Genomic DNA, 7253 nt, shown 5'->3' with positions numbered 1-7253 from the left:
TAATAATAATAATAATAATAATAATAATAATAATAATAATAATAATAATAGGAGGGTGTAATAGGGGGATATATACATTTACCAGGATAACTTCCAGATTCTTATATCTAAATTTCCTAACTAAAAAAATGAGTGTATTTGTCCTCATAATATAATTTCTCTCCTTGCCAATGCAATTCTTGTTTAATAAGAATGCAAAGGCCACCAGAGGCTCGCCCTTTGTTTTTTTAATTTTGGGGCAGGGATATCCTAACGTTGAAAACCTGGAAGCTTTATTGGATTATCCTCCTCAGTTAACCAGGTTTCCTGAATAGCTATATCATCAAATTTAGAAAGAAAACCCACTAATTTAGCATCCATTGCTTCCTTCCACCCGGCAACATTCCAGGTGACTATTTGAATACTTTCCCCACTGACAGGCTGTTTTAAATCAGATAATGCCATAGGGCTTAAGGGTATAGTCAGTCAATTAGTTTCTGTATCAGGAGCTATATTATCAATTCATCCTAAATAAACACAATTATTGTTTGGGAAGTCAATCTTTGACACTGAGGGGGGTGATCGTTGTTGTTGTTGCTCTTCTCTTTTAGCCGGTCCCGGGTTCCGTGCTGACTCTTTCGATGAAGATGTCTGATGTATTATTGCCATCTCTTTGATTACTAGGGCCGGTTACATACCGGCACTTTAGTGTGTGATGAGCACGCACTAGGATTACGCACTAAACGGCGGCGGCCCTTCCATATGGCTGCCGCCGTGAAGACGTCACGGCCGCGCCGCCTCTAGACGGGGCGGCGTGGACGTGACGTCCTCAATCCGAGGCAGGGTGCCTAGGGCGCCCTTTCCACGGACCAGGAAGGAGCTCCATTTCGGAACTTCTTCCTGGTCCGCGGCGCCGCTTTGCTTCGCTGGGCGCAGCCTTCAGATGGCTGCGCCCAGCGAAGCAAGGGAGAAAGGGGCCCTCCCTGCTGCCACGGGGTGTCCTTGGGGCTTGAAGCCCCAAGGACACCCCTTTTCAGGCTGCGGGGAAGCGGCATTTTGCTGCTTCTCCGCAGCCTGAAAAGCGGCGGATCGGGGCCTCAGCGGCTGCTGGTGTGGCCACTGAAGCCCCGATACTCCGGGGAAAGGGGCGGGTCCAGACAGCCCCAAATGGGCGGTCTATAACCCGCCCCCAGGATGCTCTGCTGTGAATGGTTGAATCTGTGGGTAAAGAATCCATGGATATGAAGGGCTGACTGTATTCATTTACCCACATATCTGCTTGTATCAATATTTCCCCAAAATCTGAGGGCTGAAGCAACATTCTGAATTTGAATTGGAAGCACATTTGATTCTACACACAGGGGATCCTGAGATGAATCAAAATTAACAAACTGTACTTTTGCTTAAGGTCTGAGGAGTCTGTTGTTGGCCTTTCTGTGGGCTATTCCTCTTTATTGCCGATAATGACATAACACAAAGTTTCTGCAAGTGATAAGACAAAACATTTGGCTGTGCCCATGTATTGTTCCTAAAGTATTTCAAGATGACTCTCTTTTAAGCAACTGTGTACTGGATTCAGGGCTTTCAGGATTGTAGATCCAGGAGTGATTAGTAAGGCTGAAGACATCATCTGCCACCTCTCAGGTTTTTCTGTGCCCTCTGAGCTTAGCTGCAGTCCTGGCAGTAGCTGTAGTAGAAGGTATCAGGGTGGAATTTTCTAGCAACAGAGTATACAGCCATTCCTGTGTGGTAATGCAAAGTGCAAGGTGCAATGTGAAGTGACTTGGTCTTGAATGCCCAATTAAGACCCATTAGCTCTACAAAAGACCTACTAAAAGTGGTGAAAACTGTTAGAAACAGCTTATTGACATGGATCGGCACAGTTTATTTGTAATTTTGTACTTTCCTTGGATTGTGGGGGTGTAGAAACTGCCATGAGGCACTCTTGTACTTTAGAATTTAACACCAATTCATGAGCTTTTTCAAAAGCAATTCAATTTCAGACTATTTTAAAAACGAAAAACCTACTCATGAATCTTCTTGACACCCTTTTGACAGATCTCAGACTGTTCAGGTTTGCTTTAATGCAAACTGCATATAGATACCCTACAGCAGAGGTTGAAAAAGTTATTTTTTGTATGAAAGCTTCCAGACACCATGGCCAATGGTCATGCTGGCTGGATAATTTTGGAAGTTGCAATTCAATAAGTTGTGGATAGCTCTGTTAGCAGCAGTCAAGCATAATCTCCCACCAATGTTATTTATTTTTAAAAAAAGACAAAGCAGCAGGCCAAGTTTTTTCCAATGCTTTATTGCCTGGCATGAATGGTTGCAGTTGCTTGGTGTTTCATGCTTCTGCCATGATCCTCATCATTTCCCATCTTGCTGTTCTGTAGGCATGGCAGCTGTTTTACATGATCAGGAAGTCCATGAGACTATACTGAGGTGGAGCTCCTCCGGTAATGAGATTGTCGCCTAACTGTATTAAGAAAGAAAGAAAGAAAGAGAGAGAGAGAGAGAGAGAGAGAGAGAATGTTGAAGGAAAAAGCAAAATCTCAAATTACCTTTCCCTTTGTCCTACCACTACACAATCAGCAAATTTCATAATGTCTTTGTTCTTTTCACTCCAGGAATGCCAGTTCTCATGAATAATTGCACTTGTTTTGGGACACGACCTATAAAAAGACACATTACAGACCACCACCCCTGGCCTTCAGTCGGCTAACAACTGTGATGCAAAATGTGTTGCTCTCCGGAAATTGTGCAACTTGAATTTTTATCTTAAATTATTTTCATCAGGATTTCTTAGGTTGCAATTACATACATGTTTATCTAGGAATATGACCCCCTTGAACACAGTAGGACTTATTTCTAAGTAGATATGCATAGGGTTGCACTGTTAACTGGCCTTTGAGAGATATCCAGTTAGTAATTTTACAAACCTCGCCTCGGCCCTCTTCGATTTCTTCTAGGTGTTCTCCTGAGTCGGAGTCTCCTCTGCCGATTTAATCTTCGGCTTTGGCTGCTCTGGCGCATTTGCCGCACCATTGTTGCTTTTCAGGGTTCTCTCAGATGGAAAGTTGGAATTCAGTTACTCATCCTCTGCTGTGGTGGTAGTTGTTACTCTAACAAAGCAACAGGACTTTATATCATGCATCACAAAATATAACTATTTGATAACTGGTACAGGTGGAATAAAACAGAAGTACTATCATCCAGAACTCTCTGTCTTAAGCTCTGTGTTTTTCACAGTGCTTTGCAGTTAGATATTTCCTACATCAGTGAGGTCACCCGAAGTTTTAAATATTCTGAGCCTCAATAAAATGCAAAATTAGGGTCATACTAGCTAAGCTACTAGGATATCCTTGAAAAGGTCTCCTGTTTTTAAGATGATTAGAAAACACAAGGGGGGTGGTGGTGGTGGTTTAATATTGACACAATATGATTAACCACAGTACTATTATTTTTCTGATATAAATCTGCCCCCACTGCCAGCATCACTGAAGCTGTTTTTTACCCTATTTTGGGGGTGGGGTAGTGATGACTAGGCCTAATTTCAAGGAGGCTGTGAATCTGTTTTGGATTTTAATCCAGATTTTAAAGATTTATCAATGGTGTTGAACCATGTCCCCTAAAACATATTCAGACCCTTGGTTAGCTCTCTTAAAGTTCATCCAAAAGCTGAAGAGTAGATTCACTGCCCAGCTGAGAAGAAAACTACCAACCACCACTGGAAACAACATATACAGGTGGCTGTTTTTGAAATCATTTGAAACTAACAGAAACAGACAAAATTGTAATAGATTTTATAATAGATATCAACTTCTTGCCTTATAATATCTTTTACACTTAAAGATCTGTACTCTGATAGAGCTTACCTGAGCAACTGCTGCACCAAAAACAGATAAACTTTTTTATTGGTGTCTTGTTAACAGGAAACAAAAAGACCTATGAAATCAGTGACATCAGAAATGGCCCATTATGGCATCACTCACACCAATGCAAAACAAAATGGCTGATCAATGTGTTGTTTACTTTAAAATTAAAAATAGAAATGTTTTCATTATACTCATGTTTGAGAAAATGCAATGTTGGAATTAATTATTTTAACATTTAAATCTGTGAACTGGCTTGGGTCCCTTTGGGGAGAAAGGTGACATATAAAATAAATAAATAGAATAAAATAACAGTTTTGTAACATTTCTCTCTTCTGTGCTCATGACACATCAAGTAAAATTTATTATACTAAAGACAATATACTAAAGCAGAACTAAAAATTAAAAACTCAAATGACAACCACAAATACATTTGAAACACAGCTGTTTGAATATGTTTTTAAAAAATGACTGTAGGAGGGGAAAAGTCAGAATCCAGTCCCTTCCAGAGAGCAAATAGACAGATTTTGACCTGCTGTCAAAATGTGAGTAGAGGAGAACACAGAACTAATGAAGGTAGTTTTGAACACAGAAGATACAGCTCTTTGTGCCTACACTTCACCTGTGTAATAATATTGCCTCCCATGCAAACTGAGGAGAAGGCAAGGAACATATGGAACGGGGCAGGCACATTCAAATGTATCAGGCCACATTACATTTGGAACTGGATCCAGAAACATTTCAGCAGCCAATATGAACTAGCCATATTTTCCCTACAGCCTTTCCTAGTCAGGAAGTGAGCTGAAAGCTTTGTTATTAGCTGCAGCTTCTGAACTATTTTTGAAGGCAGTTCTGTTTGGAGTTCATTTGTGATAGTAAATGATTTATTTATTACATTTATATACACACCTTTTGGCCTGTGAGCATAAAGTAACAAAATTGTCTCTCTTCCTCCCTACTCCTTCCTTCCTCACAACAAGCTAGGGAGGCAGGTTAGGATGAGAAAGAGTGCCTAGAGTATCACTAGGGGAGCTTCATAGTTCAATAGGGATGTAAATAAGGGTCTCTCCAGTCAAACCACTTCACCAAACTGGTACTCAAGTTAGCCAAGCATTAGTTCAGTAGTTGGCTGAAGAGGTTTTTTTTTGTTTTGTTTTGTTTTGTTTTAATCTTTCAGAAATGTTGCCAAGACTGGCCTGGAATTCCTTGTGGATGTATATGCACATATGCAGAGAGAGAAAGGGAAGGTGGGAGAGCATGTTTCAATCACCAGAAACTCCATATCTATGCCTGCCTGCCTGCCTGTCTTTCTGATATCTATGATATCTTCATGTTTATCCATGGATGCAGTGGCTCAAGTAGTTAAGATGCTGACTCTTGCAAGATCAGCAGGTTGGCAGTTCGAGACCTGGGTGTCGCATGATGGGGTAAGCTCTCATCCCTAGTCCCAGCTTCTACCAACCTAGCAGTTCAACAGCATGCAAATGCAAGTAGATAAATAGGTACCACTCCAGTGCGAAGGTAAGCATGCTGGCTACATGATTACAGAGTAGTCTCTGACAACGCTGTCACTTTGGCTTAGTAATGGAGATGAGCACTGTCCCCTATGGGCAGACACACACTCTCTCTCCCTCTCTGCATCCCTCCCTGTTCCAAACATTGGGACTAATCTATCGGGAGATTTTTTTCCCCATTCTCATCTACATCAAATGGCCCAATTACTTTAATTGTCAATTGTATCAAGAACTAACAAGATGTCAAGAAGAATAAGCAGATATCATAGACAGATAATTAATCAGCGGTTTCCAGCAGTTGATTGCTCTGGTTTCCATCTTGAACACTGTCCACAACTTTGATGGGTGTAGTGATAGCAAATCCACTCCTGCCCTACTACTCTCAGGGCCATGATCTGAAAGTGTTGTCTGTACTAGACATTGGGTGCTGTGGGGACATAAGTTTTTACTATAGGAAATAATTTTTTTAGGGAGGGCAAAACCAGTGCCTTCTCTGGATTCATCCTCCTGTTACAGTCTCCTGTCTCACACACCCAACAAAGGCAGACTTACTTTTGCAGCTGTAGGAGATAGAAGAAGGGGAAATAGCATTGTGCAGGTGTGTGTGCAAGAAGGAACAAGTTGGACATATTAGTGGTGTATTTGCTAGTAGGCCACAGATAGGAATTTCTGTAAAAAGGGAATAAAGCACACAAAGACAGTATAACATTACTAAGATTTTTTCCACCAGGCTTTCTGTGGCTGCACATTTTTTCAGTTAGCAATTAAATTGAAGCCTATATGTCAAGTTTTTGTAATACCACGTCCCAAGGGTTCTAATGTTAGGAATCAGGCATACTATACTTTTTCTTCTGACCTTTGCAGTGCAAATATGCAAGGAGCTTCATTTCATCTGAATCACTATACAGGATATATGGTCTACACAGTGGGTGGATATTGTGGAAAAATATCTTTTCCTGAGAGAAAAGTACTCAATTTTTCAGGGCAGCTGTTTCCCATTTTAAGTTGTTCTTCACAGGACTTAATCTCCCCCCCCCCCCCCAGATATTAAACCATGTCTCTCAGATTAGTCCTCTAAGCGTTCCAATAGGATACGTGTGTACAATTTGGAAGAGATATTCAAGAAACTAATTGGCTTGTAATTGGCAGGATCCTTTTAATCTCCCTTTTTGTGTATGGGGGCAATGATACTTAATCTTCATCCGTCAAGGGCACATCCTGATTTGTTTATATGTGTAAACAACTTGGCCAAAATAGGAGCCCAGTAATCTGGTATTGCATTGAATAGTTCCATGGGGATCAAACCCTCCCCAGAAGCTTTATTAATCAATTGTTTGGCCATAATTTTTTTTTAACCTGATCAGGAGTAACCTCTGGCCATTCTGGAAAGGCAGTAAATTGGGGAGGATGTGAGCGAAAATGTGAGATTAGTTTGCAGCTATATATATGTGCAAAGTATTCCTCCCATACATTACTTGGATTACTTCTTCCAAAGAAAAATCTATCATTCTGGTCGCTCATGCAATAATATGCCAGAATTTTTGTGAATCTTTTCGTATAGCAGCCTGACTTAATTCTTTCCATTGAGATATGTAGTAATTGTGTCTTTTTTCATTAAGTAAAGTTTTATAATCACTCCTCAGCCATGCTATATATAATTGTGGTTCCATATCTCCCTTGGCAGCCTTTACTTTTTGGGCCCTCGGTTCTTTCACTAATGTTTTCTTGGTCTTACAACAGTCCTCATCAAACCAAGTGTGAGACTTAAACCTGAACGTTTTAGAATTACAAGATGATGTAAGAATTGGTTTTAAATGGGACAAAAGAATTTCATATTACCCAATAACATTATAAGGTTCATACAATACATCCTCTCTTAATTTAA

At 40.5% G+C, this 7253-nt stretch overlaps 1 long non-coding RNA gene across 1 annotated transcript; it reads right to left on the bottom strand.

Annotated features, from left to right (window-relative positions):
* Positions 1-2299: 2299 nt before the first annotated feature.
* Positions 2300-3929, bottom strand: LOC121930388. The gene is made up of 3 exons (XR_006103925.1): positions 3858-3929; positions 2922-3104; positions 2300-2458 (listed from the first exon to the last, which is right to left on the bottom strand). It is a non-coding gene; the product is annotated as an uncharacterized LOC121930388 (long non-coding RNA).
* Positions 3930-7253: the final 3324 nt, after the last annotated feature.

Source organism: Sceloporus undulatus, chromosome 5, assembly GCF_019175285.1.
Source record: "Sceloporus undulatus isolate JIND9_A2432 ecotype Alabama chromosome 5, SceUnd_v1.1, whole genome shotgun sequence".
Taxonomy (NCBI): Eukaryota; Metazoa; Chordata; class Lepidosauria; order Squamata; family Phrynosomatidae; genus Sceloporus; species Sceloporus undulatus.
Note: the sequence above shows the minus strand (reverse complement) of the source record. Positions and strands in the feature narration are given on the sequence as shown.